This window comes from Oxyura jamaicensis, chromosome 3 (assembly GCF_011077185.1).
Source record: "Oxyura jamaicensis isolate SHBP4307 breed ruddy duck chromosome 3, BPBGC_Ojam_1.0, whole genome shotgun sequence".
NCBI classification, from domain to species: domain Eukaryota; kingdom Metazoa; phylum Chordata; class Aves; order Anseriformes; family Anatidae; genus Oxyura; species Oxyura jamaicensis.
In genome coordinates, this window is record NC_048895.1 from 21,207,689 (window position 1) to 21,226,836 (window position 19,148).

A 19,148-nucleotide genomic window follows, 5' to 3' on the forward strand; every position below is an offset into this window, starting at 1 on the left:
CTGGAAATTAAATAAAAGTTAGCTATGGCTTGTGAGCTTTTTGTCTGTAGAAACAAAGAATTAATCGTCAACAAACAAACAAGCAGCTCAGAATCCCCCCTTTTTAACAAAGAAAACTCTTTGCTTACGAGTATTCTTGCTGGATTAGGAAACTAAAAAAAAAATCAAACAGGCAACAAATAATTTTACCATTACCAGGTAATATGTGTTAATTGCTCAGTTTATATACTCTGAATGACATACCATTAGAGACTGTGTATGCATTGTAACTAGAGCATTAATAAATTTAAAATGTGCCTATTAGGATGACAGCTTTGGAGGTGCAAAGGAATAACAGTTATCACTTGGCAGAAGCAGATCTCACCCCATCTGCCGAGACTTTGCATACATTTTCAGCTTCCTGAGCAATGATTAGGGCTGTCAGAACCTCTTTAACCTTCTAACTGCTGGTCCCAACTGGCCTTAATTAGAGACTAATGAATTCAGAAGATGCAGGCCGTGAGGAAAACTGCCTTGACAGTTTGTGTACAAATTAAGCACCAATTACTTCATGCATCTTTTGCATTGCTGATACAAGTCTCTGTTATTATTTTTGAATATGGTCATTTTAGCATAAACCGAGAACTTTGCTAATGTATTTTGTCATTTTTATGGCTCATCATAAAAAAAAAAAAAAAAAAAAAAAAAATACCAGGAGGGTCATGAATATGTGAAATAAACTACTGTAGATGATAAAAAGAAATTCATTTCCCTCTAGGGATATTTTCTAACATTTTTCCCACTAATATCATATTATTATTATGATTAGTCACATAATGATCACAATTTAAGAAACAGACGTAAGACAGTACTCTGAATATTTTTATTGGGAATATAGTGGCTGTTATTAACACAGGAAGGAAAAAAAACATACAAGTAAGAGACTTTCAGTTCTGGGATCTCTCAAAAACTTTTACACCCATACATGTTAGCAAAAGATTACTGATGCTGTCACAGTTGGAAGGAGGAGCCCAGGGAGCTGGAGCTGCATGGTCAAATAGTTTGGGGAGTTTAGGTATCACCATTTTCTCCCTCTTATCCACATCCAGAAGACACGAGAGATTCAAGTTCATATTTTTTTTGGAAAACCGTCCCTAAGCCTAGGCTGTCCCTGTGGTGTGATAAAACTGGGGAGTGTTCACTGTATCTTCCAATAGAATTTGGGTAGTGAAAGTCTGAGAAGCTCCTGCCCTTGGTGCTTCTGCCAGACCCAATGGGAGAACAAATATGACTTTACTGAAAAGGCAGCAGACCAACTACAGAGCATGTCTGAGATACATGACCCTCCAAACAGACATAGAGCCATTCCTTTGCTGGCCAGCTACCTCTTTCAACTTGGACAGCTAAATCTTTTCATTTCTGTTAATTACCGTCATGTTCCCCATTCTATTTAGTGCAATTTATCTCCGCTATGCAAACCAAGAGGTATTTCAAACTCCACTCCAGAAATTCTTGTGCCTGTGCTGCCACAAAATCAAGATCATGCCAGTCTTCTCCCTGGTGTCTCCTGTCTGTCCTTGCTCTCCCTGTCTTGGGGAAGGATGCCCCCAGAAGCTCTGTGGAAGGAAAGCCAAAAGCAGAGGGATGAATTAACATTGTGCAGTGAGGTTTTGTCATTGGCATACCAGGTTACAGGGATGGATGTGTGCTTTGTAATCTGCACATCTGCAGAGCTATGGAAGAGCTAGAGCAAACACTGATGGAGTTGTTCTTCCAAGAAAGACCAGGTACATATTTTAAAGTATGCTGAGGTAAAAGAGACAGAAAAGCTTTCCTAATCTGTCTTCAGTCTGAGAGAGGATCTCATCACTGTGTCCATCCTCCTCTGCCTCTTAAGAGTTACCCTGTAATAAGGAAAGGACACAAGCCTTCAACCAGAAGAATGAACCCTTCAGTACTGAAAACTTCAAAGGCAGAGTTACTCTGTGAGAAGGAAAGAAGGAAGGAAGAAAATCTCTATTATGTAAATAAAATGGAGAGCATTAGAGCAAACTTGAGAACTGCAGGCCAGACTATTGGTGACAAACCACAGAACCATCATCTGCAGGTCTTGAATTTCAGCTAAATAAAGATCCAATTAATATCTCACATGACATTTTGTCTTTGTTCACATAAAACTGTAGATGCCCCTCTTGGTCTAGTCTCTAAAACACACAAGAGCTTCCTCCACATAACTCTCTCTTGAACTTTAGCAAAAGTAATTTTAAACTTCTCTAATGAGGATGACCTAATGATCTCATGTGACACTTTCCTAGCCGTCCCCATCATTAAGCATTGGGGTTTTCTCTTGATAACCCAACGTTTTCCTGCTTGTTTTTACAGTAGTACAATATGTTTACAGGAAATACTGTCTTGTCCTTCTTCAAGCCAGGGTTTCACAACTATGTGTACAGTTACTTTAGCTCTTTTCCACAACCATATTGCCATTTATATAATTTCTTGTGCTTGTCTTTTTTTTTTCCTCCTTTCATTAGAATAGCACCTGTTATTATGTAAATTATATAGAGATACACATGGAAAGGATATTTCAGTAGTTAAGGATACCAGACTGCAGTTTTCTACTCTGTCACAGGTTTAATTTGCAAATTTTGTCTGCTCCCTTAAGCCTGGATTTTTATTGTATTAAGGACCCAGAGCCATCAGTTTTGCCTAGTACCTTTGCAAGGTGGGTCCTATTCTCCCTCATTTTCCTCAAGTGTGAGGCACATGCAGTAGGTCCTCACAGGGGCTCTGTCCCAAGCCACGAAGCGAGGTACTTCTCAAAACTCACAGGGTCTCTGGTTTTGGAGGCTCACTGTGCTCATGCTTTCCTTTTATTGCAGTTGTCTTTTCTTGACCCCCTTTCATTTCTCAGTGTCTTTCAAAAAAGGGCAGACCAATATCCCAGGAAGTCTCCCAGTTGCAGGCACATCCAAACTGCCAAAGGCACATCCTCTTCCCCTTTTATGAAGCACATTTTTACATATGACAGTGATTTCTTTTCCCTTGAAAACATATTATTTCATGACCTGCTGTTGAATTTAAATTCTTTATTAATTTTTTGTGTTTCTGTTTTCAGCAAGCAGACTTGTCTCTGGCCTCTGTCTTCACAAACAGGTCTTTGCCCCAGACTTCGGGTCTGCAAGACTGTGACTCTCTAGACCAAGAAACACCATTGCAGGGAGGTTTGCTATTGAAAATAACATTCAGAGGTGATGAGCTGACCTCCATAAGTTTTTTAAAACAAGTCTAGGATTGTGGCTCTGGCATCTCTCTAATCTGATGTAGATTTTTCATAAAATGGTTTATTATTTTAACAGAATTTGGGTAAGCCTCATCCCATTTCCATTGCAGTTGCCCTTTTGTTTTTGCCACTTCTGCTCACCCTTCCCTGGTGTCTTCTCCTTCAGTAACACTTGCACATAGAGTGAATGTAGATTTGACACTCTCATCTCGGTTATCATTATGCTGTGTATGGCTCACTCCTGTTTATCGCAGCTCTAAAAGCTCATGATAGAAAGGAGACTCAGAAGAAAAGAGAGGAAAGGTGACACAGCCCCTTTGTCTGATGAAAAGCCCTGGTGAGTGATGAAGATGTATCAGCTTTGACATAAACACTGCAGTCAGAAGTGAGTCCTACTTTGGTGCTGAAGGTCAAAATACACTGAGCAAAATAGTGAAATACACACGTGCTTGTGTGTGTGCATACACCCCTGCGTCTAGGGGTGCGTGTCCAGCTGCATGAGTACCAACATGCTGCTGGCTAGGGGAGAGCTTCTTGAAGCTCTTTAGAAAGCCAAACATCTCTGATTTTGAGTCCTTGCTTTCCAAGGAGGCATAAGATTTCCTCGGGACAGTAATTCTGGCAGTCAGTCCTGTTCATGGCTTTGTCATAACACCATCTCATCTGAGATGCACCGACCAGTTGGTCTTGTCCTCACCATTACCACATGCCACGCTGGCCTACCTCTCTGGTGATGACACAAAGCACACAGAAGCCTCTGAGGTGCTCAACCCACAAGAAATGCCTCTTCCTTGGCATTTCAGAAGAGTCCAAGGTCCTGATTTTTTTTTCTTCACTTCTTTTTTAAAGTAGTCAAGTTTTTTTTTGGTGGTGATATGGACCTTGGTTCTGCTTTCAAGCTTTATTCTTCCATCTCTGTTCTGCTTTCAAGCTCTGCTCCTCCATCTGGTAGGTCCATTCTCTTCATCCATCCCACCAGACCAGCTTTCAAGAAAAAGAAAGGGGAGAAAAAAAAGCATTAAATAAACAGCAAATACAAAATCATGGAGTAGTTAGCAGTCCCCTCATAGACGACATTTATATTTAACTACTGTACGTGGAACCAAAGCATCCCCTGAAAAAACAAGCACTCTACATATAAAAATTTAAAACCACATTGATAACCCATCTGGCATCCTCCTAATTATGAATCTCTTAGTGGAGTAATATTCCCTTTAGAAGCAAAACAGTAAATACAACAAGGGAAACATGATTATCAATTTCTTTTTGCTCTGTCTTTCAAGACAAGCGTTCATTCATATGTGCACCCAAAATCTTTCTCAACTGGAATTTATTGAAGTGAAGACATAACACAATGCCTACTAATTAAACATTTAAGGAGGAAAAAATACCCTGTTCTCCATCAGGAGATGATATTAATAGGTGCTTCATAATACAGAATGTGTTTGAACCCCAGCTGTCTCGCCCCATAAATACAGAAAAATAGAAAGGCTTGGTTTCTCCCTTTATCTTTGTGTGCTAATCTAACCAGCCCAGGTTTCACAGCATCCAGTCACTTAGTGGAAACAAAGCACAATGCTTGATTTTCTGGAGAGAACTTCTTTCCCTTTCGTGGGAATGCTTTTTCTGAGGACGTGCTACCCAAATGTGACTTCTCTCAGCAGGCACCAGCTCCCTTCTCATCTGAGAAGGTGGCAAGAAGGCAGGCAGTGACTTCTGAGGTGAGCTCTGCCCCCAACATTCTGGTGGAGAGCAGACTTTTTATTAGGCATTGCTGACAGTGGTGGCTTGAATAGTTGCTTCTTGGAAAGTCTTCGTGTCTTTACAAAAAGTTATACTAGCTTGTTCATTTTAAAACTTGTTCCCTCCAGCAGAAGCAGTGGAGGAGCACCTGGAAGGAAGTCCATCAATGGAGGAATGCCTCCTGTAGGAAGTCCATCAGGGTTCAGACAACAGGAGGTTTTGCTTTCAGAACTCAAGTATCTCAAGATCTGGAGCAAGGAACACACTATGGAAACTTTCAGCATCAGATGGAGATCTTGAAGATGGAGCCTGAAGCACTGAAGGGACAGTATTCAGCACTATTTGAAGGCTTTCTCCTTAACAAAATTTCTAGCTCTTGAGTTATTGATACTCAGGTTCCTTACACATTAGCTCTTTATTACTGTTTTTCCCTCCTAATAAAACGAAGCTGTCCTGTGGCTTTTATAGAGTCCCTCCTCTGCTGAAATCACCCCCTGCAGCACTAGGTGCTTGTAACACACAGTTCCGTGCCAGGCTGCTGCTTTGCACTGCCCTGATTCACAGACCCTTGGGGTCAGCACCCCCCCCCCCACGCCAGCTCCCCTTCACTCCCACCCCGTGCACATGGAGATCTCAGAACTTGATAGCCCAGCAGGCTGAGCTGCTCAATATCGATTACCAGCTTTAAGAAATCTTTTCACTTCAGTCATAGGCTTATCTGCTTTGGCTGTCACATGGTTGCGGATGATGCCATCAATACAGATTATGAATCCGTCTCTGTGCCCTATAAATCTGCAAGTTCCTCTGTCTCAACCTCCCACCTTCCTAAACCACCTTGGTAAGTCCCGCTGGGCAGCAAGAGAGGTTGTGTGTGTGCTGTGCTGCTTCATTTAGACTGTACAAAAGGTGGGAAATGAAAAATCCAAGAGAGGCTTAACAATGCTCTTGCTCCAACATCTGCTCCCAGCAAGGGCATCTAGGGACCTGCTGCACAGGTTTTTTTTCCTTAAAGATGATCACCGTGAATGTTGCAACAAATAATAATGTAAAACATTTTGACAGCCAAGTAAGCCATGAAACATTAAATCTCCAAGGCCCATATGCTCCCCTCTGCTAACGCAAGTGGAGAGGAGCAAAAACCCTGTGGAAGCTGGCAGGGAGAAGCAGTTGAGCAACATCATAAGTCTCCTGCTCCCCTCTGTCACATCTGCAACATTTCTGCCCCAGTCCTGGGGACAGGGAGGAAAGGAAGGGGTAGAAGTACATTGATGCTCTCTCCACATGCTTGTCCTTCAGACTTGGTGGGGCTTTCTCTTGCTTGCAGCTTTGAGACTGGTTGTAGCCACCAGGAGACCAAGGAAGCCTGACTCTAGGGACAGTGGCATGGCCAGGAGAGGCAGAATACCAATCCCAAGGGCCGAGGCACAATATTTTTACGAATGCCTTGAGGTCTGTTGGATTTTCCTGCTGCTCTTATGGCCTCAGCTGACTTCCCTGCAAGACAGCTCTCAGAGAGGTGCTTCATCATCCAAAACAGTTATCACAAAGAAATTCCAGGGTTTCTTGACTATTCTTAAGAGATCCTCATCTTTCTCCCTACTCACAACCCTTCTGGGTTGCAGAACCTCATGTTTACCGACAAGAGTAACCCCAAACCAGGGATGAGTTCAGGCATGAATTAGGTTCCAATTATCTAGCAAAGATCCCAGCCTTGGCCTGCTCAAAGTGAAGTCAAGTGGCATTAAAAATAGAGCAAAGGCTCTCCAGAGCCTCAGTGGTGTACCAAGACTCACTTGTTTCTGAAGCCAGCAAGATACAGGACAGCAATGCATTTAATGTCAGACCCCAACCCAAAAGACCCCATACCTGTCCATACCTAACCAACGTGGGTGAACAAATTTTTCCAACCACAGCTTTGTCACCTTGTACCCAGAGAAACATCCAGGAAACCCACCTGGGGGAATGGACCTGTGCCCAAGCAGTAGCTGTCATTGCAGTTTCTAAACCTGTATCCAAGCAAGTATTGTTTGGTATTGACAGTGGGATTAATTGGGCTCTTGGACATACCCTGCTTCAGAAATAGATATTCACGTTTCCAATAGCAACATTAAAGTCCTGGTGAAATGGCAGTTTGTTATGGATGGTAAGTTGAAGATTAGTCTTATCATGGGGGCCAGGTAAATCCCAATTCTGAATTATTTGTACCAAATGTTCACTATTCCAGCAAATAAATATGTCTCGTCTCCTCCTCTGCATTACTCTGTAACTGTAATAAAGCTGTTGGGCGTCGCTCACCCTCCAGTCATGTCTGTGTCTCTGTTGCTCTAGGGTCACCCAGCAAGACACAGTCTCTGTCCCACTGACTTTGCAGTCAGACAGTGGCACTTAGAGAAAAACATGAAGTGCAGCAAGCTGAAAGCAGACAAGAAATAGATAAAACTTGCTTTCAGGCTTTATCTGGATGCCCGGATCCTTTAATGCAGAGGACTACTGAATTCTGGGAGACAAAACAGGTGAAAATTATACATTCAGTCACATGTGGTGCTGAGCACTTTGACCCTAACCCTAAGGCAAACATTTAAATGGGCTCCCTCAACGACCCAAAGCAGTAACACCAGGACATGCCATCCTGCAAGGGGTGGTAGGGTTGCTCGGCACCTTCTGCAGTGGTGCTCTTCATCTTCTGAGTCCTCTTCTCACTGGACTGCCACCAGTGGCTGATGTGCATGTGAGCACAGAAAGTATTCCTGCAGCCTCTGACGGGGAAGTAGAGGCACCTGGGGCTTTCATGTGCCTCATTTTTGACAGTAGGTGAACATGCTCATACATCCAATGCTAAATATTCAGTGTCTCTGGGTTTTAATGAGTCATTATAACTGAAGAAATCAAAAATCCCATGGGGAAGAGCTGCACTGGAACATCAGACAGGGAAAACTTACGTGCCTGTGTGTGTGTGTGTGTGTGCGCGCATGTTTTTTTTTTTTTTTAATAAAATGAATAGAATTATCTTCATTAATTCAATAACCACAGAAATATTTACAATGTAATTACATCCATTCTTTTTCTGTTCAAATATTATTTTTAAGGGCTTCTTGGCATCGAAGAGCCTCTTTCTTTGAAAATCCTGACCCAGTGTCATGAAGAGAACAGACCTAAGTCTCTTAATCTAATGGCTGTTAGTGGGGGTGACTACTTTAGCAATGCTCGGCTGAAAAATGAACTTTACAATAAATGACCTTCAGAGAAGAAGACTATTCATGTTAATTAGTAGCTCTTTTCAAGCAGGATTCATATATGCATTAGGCTATGTCATTTTGAACAATGCCATCATTGTAGTAAACATCAAGACAAGACTCAAGTACAGTTATCAAAATTTTAGAAAACTCTAGTTAGTTTTTTTTCCCTCTAAGATTATGAGTTAATATTACTGATGCATTGCACAATAGGATCTCTCCTAATGGCTTTTAGCTTTTGCCACTGCCAACTTTCATATTTAAAATCCATACAATTATGGACAATTTATAAGCATTATGAGGCGCTCAATCCTCCTCACCCCATTTTTTGCACAGGTTCTTACTGATTCAAAGCAGTTTTGAACCCAGCAAATCAAATGCATTTTGCTTAAAACATAACATTCATTCTTCCAGAGCCCACTTTATTCTTATTACTACTTATTACTTATTATGCATATTTAATTTAAGAATGCATATTCTCCATTAAAAAATTAGAATATTTTGAAGTACTAGAAAGTGATTGTTTTGGTTAGTTCCCTTTGATTAACCACTAAAATGTGGATGTGTTCTTTCTAAAGCACGTATGTTACAAGAACTGAAAATGGCAAGAAGAGGCTACCAAAAAGAAAAAAAATGAACAAAACAAATTGCTGCACAAAATACGAGACATGATCTTTACACAGTTTATGTCAAAAACTATCTTAGAAGATAGTTACAGCATATTAAAAATCTGCTATCCAGGGAGAGATAAACTTTGTACAACAAATCTGATTCAATAAGATGTTATTAGAAGATATAGTAGGCTGAAGAGAATGTGCAAGCAAATCACATAATTCTGTACATGAATTTTGAGTGTATTTATTAATTGATTAAAAAAATAATCTATTTTAGGAGTGTCTTCCTTGCCACTGACCATTCAAATGCAAACACAAATCCAATTTTAAAAGCTAACCTGTCAGACGCTATGCACAGTTGCTTCACTACCCAAAAAACTTACATTCCTAACTAATTAGAGAATTAACAATAAATGTATTGTGGAATAGCATTTTAGCAATCTGTTTAATGAAGAAAGTCATCTGTGTTGCAAAACAATTTAGCTAACAAAGGAGAAATTAATAAATATTTATAAGACCAATGCATATCATTTGTTTGGCACCTTACAAGATCCAAAAAAGGCAAACAACTCAGTTGAGCAAACAAACAAACAGACTGGGCTCATCCTAAATATCTGGCACATGACAACGTTCATCATTCACAGGTTTGAGGGGCAGCTGTACACCATATCTGCTCTCTGGCCTGAGCTGGGCATCTGCGAGGCTTTGAGAGATGGGGTGAAAGTGCCCCTCCAATGGACACTGCTGGCGTGGATGAGCAGGTATCTGCTCAGCACACTGACTTTTGTGAGTCCTCTTCACTAGAGGCTTGACCAAGCTTCCTTCAGACATTGCATGGGGAGTCCAGCCGCCCCCCTTTACATCATGAAGTCTCATGAGCCAAAAAGCTTTCTGAGCCCCACTCCCATGAGAACAACCTGTTCTGCCTGCTGCCAACTACTTTCCCCTTTCAGATTTTGATTTTGTAACATCCAACACAGGGACTGCAATGGTTTAGATATAGCTACCATTTTATTCAAGCATGCAGGGCAAGCAGATTTTTTTTATTTTTATTTTATTTTTACTTTTTTCGCTGTTTCAAAAAATGATAGAAAGTAAAACTTGAGGCACCCTTGACTTGATCCTCCCTGCTTGGTTTTGTGTGTGTGCGTATGCCATTATTTGCTGTCTTCTGGGAAAACATCTTGAGTTCCTTTTGTTCTGCTCATAGACTTGTAGAAATAGGTCTAGAAAGGTACTTCAGGAGCTCATCTTGTCATCTTACTGCCTCAAGGCTGACTCACACCCAGTGCTCTCCAGCAGCATGCTAAATTCAAGCATAACAATAACCTTTTTTTTAAAAAAAAACAACCACTGTAATAGAAAAAAAAGTTAAGAAATAAGTTAGCAACATCTCATGAATCTTCCACAGGATTTAACTCTGTTTTTCAGGCATCGAAGGCTGTCATCTGCTAGAGTCAATCCCTGTCTTGGGTATGCCCAGCTGCAAGTTGTGAGGGTAGCTACACCAGGTCCTGCATATTCACCCTGGCTTCAAATGAGACAGCGTGGCACCCATAAGCTGCCCCCACATTTGCTTACTGGTGAGGTAAATGGTTGCTCTAAGGCTGCTCTAGTGTCTCCCAAGACCTGTGCTGCTGCAGTGGGGCTGAGAAGGTGTGATGGCATCATGTGCCCCGATGGCACTAGTTGGAAGTTGGCCAGCTCAAGACGTTTTCAAAGGCCAGCTTGGGACAGCAATGGTGAGGTGAGGGCAGGTCTGTGGCTTGGAGGAAGCAAAGGAAAGAAAGTGTGCAGGTGGCTTAATCCCTCTCACAGCACTGTCTGTCCCAGCCCCAGCATGTAGGTTTTGGACTCAAACAATCCTTGGCAGTCTTTGGCTGTTAGTACCCTCCCTGGCACAGCTGTGCTCCGGGCCAGCCAGAGTAGGTCCCAAAATAACCTGTTGGGAAGTAGCCAGGCAAAGAATGAGGAAGAAATGCTGACTCTAATAAAGAATGTGGGACTTGTAGTCTGCCTAATCCAACCCTGACACAGCCCAGAGCCAGGCAGCCTGGGAACAGCAAAGGAAGCAGGGAGAAGGAGAAAGAAGGACAAGAAAGAGTGAGAAGGAAGGGCTGGAAGCATGCTGGGTGTGATAAGAGTCTTAAGTTCATGAGGGATTTTGATTCCTCATGGCAATTAGAAGCCTAAATAGAAAGAACAAGAAGAGTAGAGAAGAAGATAGCAAAAAGAAGATTGGGGTCCAACAGAATGATGGGAGCCAGGATATCTGATGATGTGGTAATGCATCAGACTTGCTTGGTCTCAATTGTTAACCAAACTTTGCTTTTCTGTAATAGGGGTAGATAAATTAGTGCATGTAATAGTTTCTACTACAAAACCCCACACTGGGTGATGGGTGTTTTGCTCTGTTTGCACATCAAGGTCTCAGGCTGAGCTGTAGTAGATACTCACTATTGTTTTGGCCTTTTCCTCACTCGTCCCTATAAGAGGCAGCTGGCAAGAGACCCAAAAGCCTGGGCCTGACCGGGCTGCGGCAGCATCTCTCCCAGTTCGGATGTGCCGCCAGCTCGCTTTCAGGTGGTACTAAGCCAGAGAAGAGGGAAAGAGTTTCACTTCCAGGCACTGTTCCCAGTGGGCAGGTCCCACTGGACACAACCACCCTCTCTGTAGAAAACGTACGCATGGACATGAGTCATGATAGTTCAGTGCTAGAGGACAGGCCCTGGCCTAGCCTACTTCCAAGCTAGACATGGCTTTACAAGTTAGCTACAGGCTTACATTTGTGGATCTGAACACTGAATTTCAAAGGGACTTCTGTCACCTTAGAGAGGACCAAAGGCAGGCAGGAGTGACGTTATTTGGTCATGGTAAAGATAGGGGGGAAGCTAGTATCAGCTGGTATCTGGATATTTATCCAGTAGGTAGAAAGCTTGTTTCCATTTTATCCAGCCTTTCAGATTTGAATCTAGTTGTCTATCAACTTAAGATAACATCCTAACACAGTTGGAAATCTTGATCATGGCCCATTTGGTGATGTTTAGTCATAAACATTTATGGCCAGGATTTCACTAATGGGAAAATACTTTTTGGTCTGTGAGCAGTACCCTCAGAGATATCTGGGTTCTGAAACAAGAAATAGGCAGGTGGTACTTGATGGGATAGCAGTGTGGTATCAAAATAACTCCTGCTTGTCCCTCTCTTAGTGTGCATGAATGTAGAGTGGGGATTTGCTCCTCCTGTCTCAATGCAAGTGTTAGGATCACTTGTGTACTGTTGAGACAGACCTACGTCTTGGGACCTCTGGTAGAAAGCATCCAATATTGGAGCTTTCTTCCTTTTACTCTAGAAAATTTAACATCAGCTTCTAGTTGAAACACATGCACACCTGTATAAAGCCCTTCCCTCTCATGCTTCACATCTCAGTTTGGATGCACTGTTTGCTGCAGGCAAGGGAGGCGTATTTTTTTGTGATTCATTCTTCTTTGCAATATTTCAGAGTCTAGTCACCCTGCCTAGTGCCTAAGAGGCTATAATTTTTGACGTTCCACTGGATAAAATGCATTTTATAGTTACTGTTTTTAAACAAAACACATTTACCTTCTATTTCTAGAAGGAAGCAAGACTATAAAAAAATCTTTTAAGAACTTTTGGCACTGTTTAGATAACTGATTGTATTTATGATGAACTGAAACATTGCATTAGGTATGAAGCAAAGTAAAAGCAGATGGTCCATACTCAGAGTGCAAACTGTTGCCTTTCAGAAACACTAGTAAGGATACGAGAATTTCTCAAATAGATTTCTCTACTTTGTAGAAGATCCACATGAGCTATTTGTTATTAAAATGCCTCTTCAGAAGAAATAATATTTTCTAGCATTTATGAAATTCATTTAGCTTCTGTGGTTGACACGAAACAAAACTATCTTATCAACTGCTGTTTAGCATGTAAATTAGCCAGTTTACTAGAATTGAATTTATATGCGAAACTTTATACAAAATCCTCTTGTTTCTCTAGCCCACTAATAAGATCAGGAGAACAACAGAAAACATAGATTAAGTCTGTCTTTCAGATACAGACTCAATCTTGCTGGCATAGGGTACAATAATATTCTGTATAACAGAGTGAAACGTCTTGAGAAAAATGGAGAGTGCTTGTTATGAAGCCTACAAGGACTCTTCGTGTGTTCTCAGGGTATAATTTACCTTCAAACTTTTAAGTAATTATGTGTAAATTTATGATTTTATTACGTCAATAATTTACATGAAAAGGTGAGCCTTTGCCTAACATAAATTCCAGCGGAAGCTATATTTCATTTCTATTACAAGCATGCTTGTGCACTATACTGTGCTCATCCTCAGTAATAGAGGTATTCATGAACTGAAGATTTCTTTAATGTTTTTACATCCAGTAAAAGAATGCAGAGGGGTCAAAGCAGGATTGATTTGAAGGAGTTAGATTTTAAAATCCCTTTAAAAATCAGGACAAAGGATACCACACTATTAAAATAAAATGCTTAAAAATGAAAAGTATTATGCATGCCACACAGTAGAAGATCAGATTTTATTAATGCAAGTTTTAAATGCTGATTAATCCTCTTGAGAATCAGTTTCCCAAAGCTTTGGCCTGCATTCAAGTCTTTTTCAAAGGGGCACATCACTTCCATTATTCTGAATATTAATTGAACAACATTATAACTAAGGATACAAAGCAAGATTTAAAACATGATTACAGCTGTCATTGCTTACATCTAAATAAGTCGTTGGAAATTGAAGCTCAGGAAAAAAAAAAAAAAAAAAAAAAAAGGAAAAAAAACCCACTGCCATAAACCTCTCTTGTCAGCATGGGGAAGCTGCAGCCTCCTGTGGCCCCCCCTCCGCTCGCCCGGGATGGATTGCCTGTGTGCCGCGCGCTGACGGCACGGCTGCTGCCTCACACCGAATGCAGTCACACAAACTCCCCCCCCGCCTCGCAAAACGGGGTTGTGTTTTGTCTTGCAAAATATTAAGCATCCCAGAAAGACGCTGTCATTTGTAGACGTTAACAGCAAAAGGGATGGTAGTTGTTCAAAAGCCTGAGCTGCATGTATACATGCTTACTTCCAGAAAGGTTTTATTTTTGCTTGGCATAAACCATTTTCTGATCCAGGTTCAGCACATGCCTCTATATAAGATCTCACTGAGCAGTCGTGTGCTTTACACTAAGCATGTGCTTAAGTACATTCCTGGACTGGGCCAAAAAGTACCTCCTTTGAAATTTTTGTCCATTGCTGCTGTTCTTGGAATCATGCCTTTTTTGGTGAAAACTGATGTGGGGTTACAGTAACCATCTAATTCTGATTAGACAAATTGCATTATGGAAGAAGTATTAAAAATTTATAGTCCTATTTACTAAGTTTATTTGTTGGTCATAAAAAGCTGAATCTTGCATAACATAAAAAGCATCCAGTCCTAATGATGAAAAAGATATAAAAAGATAATGGTGCAATCATAACATGTCTCTGAGAGTTTGTACATCTCAGTTGCAGTTTGGCACATCGCATAATTGTATTGTGCCAAACTGGCACCAAACCACAATATGTTAGTGAAAAGGGCCCACAGTTTAAGAGGAAAATCTAGAAGTGTTAACTATACACTGTCTAATTATACAACCTTACTGTCCCAGAATGTGATTTCTGAAACCATTTCTGACATATGGGAAGAGGGTAGAACAGCTGGTCATTAAGGTTTTCTCAAGACTATTTAGTAACACACTTGAATGTAATTAAAGTGCTACATTAAATACTGCACTTGTGTACAATGTATTTTTAATCTTTATGGCATGCTGTAAAAGTAAATAAATGCAAAGCATTAACATTTCTCCCCTTCATCTCCTAAATTGTTAAGATATGACAATCCCCATCGATGCTGTGTGCATTACCTGAAGAACACTCTGATGCTTTGTGAGCATCCTGTGCAGCAGGTAGGAAGCAAACCCAATCTGAATTGTGCAAGATAGATGTAAGTTTACATGGATTTCTTTTGCCCAAGTTAAGCTGTGATTTCATTTGCCCAGGTTAAGCTGTGATGACTTACCTGGTTGTATTTCAACACACAATGTTGCAATGATCCTGCTTTTTTGGAAGGTTTCCTTTGGAACCAGTCAAGGGGACACAGAGCAACTCTGACCTACACTGGATCTAATGCAAGATGCAAAACTTTGTACACAAAATAATGCAAACATCTTTACAGCAAACTACTTTCAGGCATCCCAATGGTACTTTTGCCCCCAAATGCAGTCAGAATGAATTTCCATAGACATGAAGGTTACAGATGGATTAAATTTAAGAATTGCATTTAAACCAAGTTATATTCATTGCAATAGAAGTACATAGAGCATCAAGACAGCTAAGTGCTATACAAGATCAGGACCCTGAGTATTTATACCTTCCCTTCCTTTATTTTCTGCAACTGTCTGTCTCCATTTCTACAGACAATAATCAGGTCATCTATATCAACCTACAGCCTCTGCAAAGGAACTTGAACCAGACAAAAACTATGGAACAACTCATGGTCTGATAATTTGCCTTGAGAGTGGCGCCAGTGCTGTATTAAAGATAGCCTGGGGATTCTGTGGTCCCAAAACTGTGGAGATGCTGTGGCATTGTGACAAAGATGTACTTTTGATGCACTTTTTTGGTTTGATGTGCAAACCAGTAAGAAAAAAAAGTGTTTCAAAACACTTCCTTAGGTGCACAATATTTCTCTGCTTGTGCCCTCTGATAGTGGTGTTTTGTTTTACATTCTTTAATAGCATTTTTGCTTTGAAAACAGAGGCCAGAAATGTATTGAAATGTCAAAACTGTACTTGGCTTCTCCAAAATTCCAGCAAATACAAATATGTCTTTTCATAACTGTTCACTGAATATGGTCAAGAGCTGTTGTCAGTTCCTCCAGTTCCCTGGAACAACTTTGTTTTGGTGAATTCAGCACTTGCTAAAAAAAATATTTTGTCCAGCACTGCAGTGGTTTCCTTTGAAGGATGGCTTTACACAGCATTTCCCATCATGAAATCAAAAAAGGAGGGCAGAAAATAAACTTTTAAGAAGATGGGATTACCAAAGCACTCAGTCTGTAGCTTCCAAGCAATAAACTGGCAGTCCTCGTGTCCCCTACAATGAAACCAAGAGAAGTGAAACCAGGTATGTGCTGCTATCACAAGGGCTATCTGGTGACCGTGTTGAGCTCTGTCTGTGACTGCATATGAGGTGAAGTCAAGTTGTATGTTACTTTTTAAAGGCAGGCATAAGTTCTTATTCTCTCTGAAATATAGGGTTCGGGTTCCATTTGTTAATGGTCATTATTTGAAAATAAGTAAAGGAGTATGACATGCTGTGCTTTGCCTTTTGCTGGGTATTTTCTAAATCAGTCAGAACCCTTATGCTCAAATAAATGAAGCTTTCCCTCTCTCCTAATGGTACATCTGCAGCATTTTATTTTTTTATAAAAGGGGCAGTGGCATTAGGATCATCCTGTCCTCCCGACTCTGTGCACGGATGGCTTCTGCATCATGTTACATCCTGCAGCTGGTATGTGCTAGTAAAACCAAGAAATGTCAACCAATATAGAAAAAGCCATGAAGACATGAGACACAACTCTCCTATGGCAGGTTAATTTATTTTCACCACAGAGAAAAATTACTCTAGATCTCACCACAATCAGTGTTAATTGAAAAACTCATTGCTCTGACTTAACTTTGCCTCATTAATTTCTTCACACACAGTTGCCAGGTACAACCACATTGAAGTAGAAACATAAGCAAACAAAGCCATGCTACTCAAGCTACTGCTCCTGCAAGCTAAACAAGAGAGGAAAATGGAAGACACCAGCATGCTGGAAGGCAGTCAGATGTGTTGGTCAGGCTATGTAAACACTGAGAGAAGCACATACAGCTTCTTCATAAAAATTTCTGCCAAACATAATGTCGCCTCACTTTTCAGAGCAAATTCCTTCAAGGTTGACCTAAAATGCTCACTTTTAGCTCTCTGTGCTTAGGAACCAATATTAAGAAATAGCATAGACATCATTTCTTTCAAGACATACCAGGCAGCCTTAGATCCTTTCCAGAAGCACCTGAAGACATGTATTGGATACTGGCAGGAAGAGATTCCATATCCCTTTTCCTCAAAGAATTTTCAACCCAAATCAGGATTCAGGGCATACATTGATTATACGAGGAAGCTGTGGGGAAAAAAAATGTTCATGGATGCTTGTCTATCACAGAGTGCAAAAGGAACTGAATGCCTTCTCTAGAGCAGAATATTTCCTGGCTCCTTCACTGGAGCTGATCCCCTTCTGAGCCACAGGAAGGAGTTGTGCTGAGCCACACCAGAAGATGCAAATTGATGGTGAGCAGAGTGTACACAACTTGCTCGTTTAAGCAAATGATACCATTCTTTTTCCCTTTTATGCTTGTTTTCCCAACAGTACTGTTGATTTAACCCTGTACAGTCATATCATGAGCACTGAAACATCCAAACAATATCCATAATCATTACAGAGCAGTTTGTGTGCGTCACAGAGGTCTCTTCACTAATTTGTCTGAAAAATCTCTGCATCTGCTGTGCGCAGACTTGAGCGCTTGGCAGTCAGACCTCCGGCTCGATTCCACTCAGTCGAACCCAAAATTAGATCTTAGAAAATAACCATTTCTAAGGAAGTCAACCTCAGTCCAGGCATTTCTGGTGAATGGATGCTAACTGCCCTCACACAAAGTGTGAGCAACCTCCTGATACAACATCTAATTGTCTGAGCCTGACCAGGAGAGCTGCACAGCAAGCACAGACCAGGAGCTGGGGATGGGGCCATGTCTCCCATTCACCGTGCTTCTCAGGGGTCTTCTTTTGGCTTTTCTTTTCCCTGAAATTAGCCCACATAGGACTCTCGTTAGGTTCTCACTGTGTTCCTTGGCTTGGTTCTTGAGCAATTTGTTGAATGACAAGCACTAACCTGGATCATATTTTGCTTACCTGAACTGTCTTATCTATTTTTTTTACTTTGTTTTAGAGAAGAAACTCCATATCAAGATGGGTTTTGTTTTTGTTTTGCTTTGGACCATGCTTTATCTTCTACTTCTGTGTATTCTCCTGCCACCAAAGAAACACGAGTCTTTGTTTCTTTGATTTGATCTATCACACTCCATTCCCCTTTCAAGTCACCATTTTGATTTTTTTCCGCTACTGACTCAGATATTAAGCAGAGTCAAGACCAACATGTGTAATCTATTGATTTAAATAATCTCCACTCCTGACCTCCAGTTTCCAGGTGAGACATTCCTCCCTCTGGCAATAGGCAGCCTTCCTCTGACCATGACTTGCAGCCAGGTACACACAAGCTAGCTTCTGTGAACCTGCTCACCAGCATTTATTTTGGCAGCAGTCTGGCACAGCCTGCCTTTGTTCATCATACTGTAGTAACCGTGGTTAAAAAAACTGAATACCTGAATTTACCTATACTTCTCTACATTTACCACTCAAGGAGAGAAAGACATGAATGTCACAGCTTTTGAAGACTAAACCACAAAGTTAAATTTTACCCAGATGAAAAATGTCTTTGGCACTCACAGATGCATACGAAGGAGTATTTTTGTGTTTCAGCAGTAAGACTCTTTTTGTATTCATTTTTCTGAATTTATTTTCACACAAGCATAACTTTGCAAGAAAAACTGTCAGAATGTTGTAAAGAAAGAAGGTAAAACATTTTTTTTTCATGAGGATTAAAAGGAAAAGAAGCCCTAAGCAATTTTCTCCTCTGATAATGAGACCAGTACAGGACACAAGGCAGGAGCAGGACACACACCTGCTAACATTGCCTGCCATTTGCTGCCTGCCAGCAGTGCTCAACAGCTGGATAAAGCCCCTGTCACAAAACTCAGAAATGCTCAGAGAGAATTTTAGAAAACTTTCAAAAGCAGGAGAAGTTTATTCTGGTGCACAAATGATGAGAAACAACATCCCCATAAATCATTTTTCTCCCTTTAGAAACCTATAAGTTTCATCTTCAGTTCTTTATCTTCAATTTTATCTTCAAATACAAGTCAAGCAATTTTTGAGGAACACTTTTTTAACAAAGTAAGAGCTTTTTTTTAAAAAAAAAAAAATCCGGATTTTATTGAAAAACTGAACAGAGCTTTTGAGAAGCTCACTTTTTTGAGCTTTTTCTTTTCCTCTCTTTTTTCTTCTTTTCTTTTCTTTTCTTTTCTTTTCTTTTCTTTTCTTTTCTTTTCTTTTCTTTTCTTTTCTTTTCTTTTCTTTTC

The 19,148-nt window shown here is 40.7% G+C and overlaps 1 long non-coding RNA gene across 1 annotated transcript in view; it reads right to left on the minus strand.

Moving 5' to 3' along the window:
* Nucleotides 1–1,123: 1,123 nt before the first annotated feature.
* The window catches only part of LOC118163444, a 32,123-nt gene continuing 14,098 nt past the window's right edge, over nucleotides 1,124–19,148 (minus strand). Inside the window, exon 2 of the long non-coding RNA XR_004749057.1 lies at nucleotides 1,124–4,246. This is a non-coding gene — a long non-coding RNA (uncharacterized LOC118163444). The remainder of the gene's footprint in view (nucleotides 4,247–19,148) is intronic.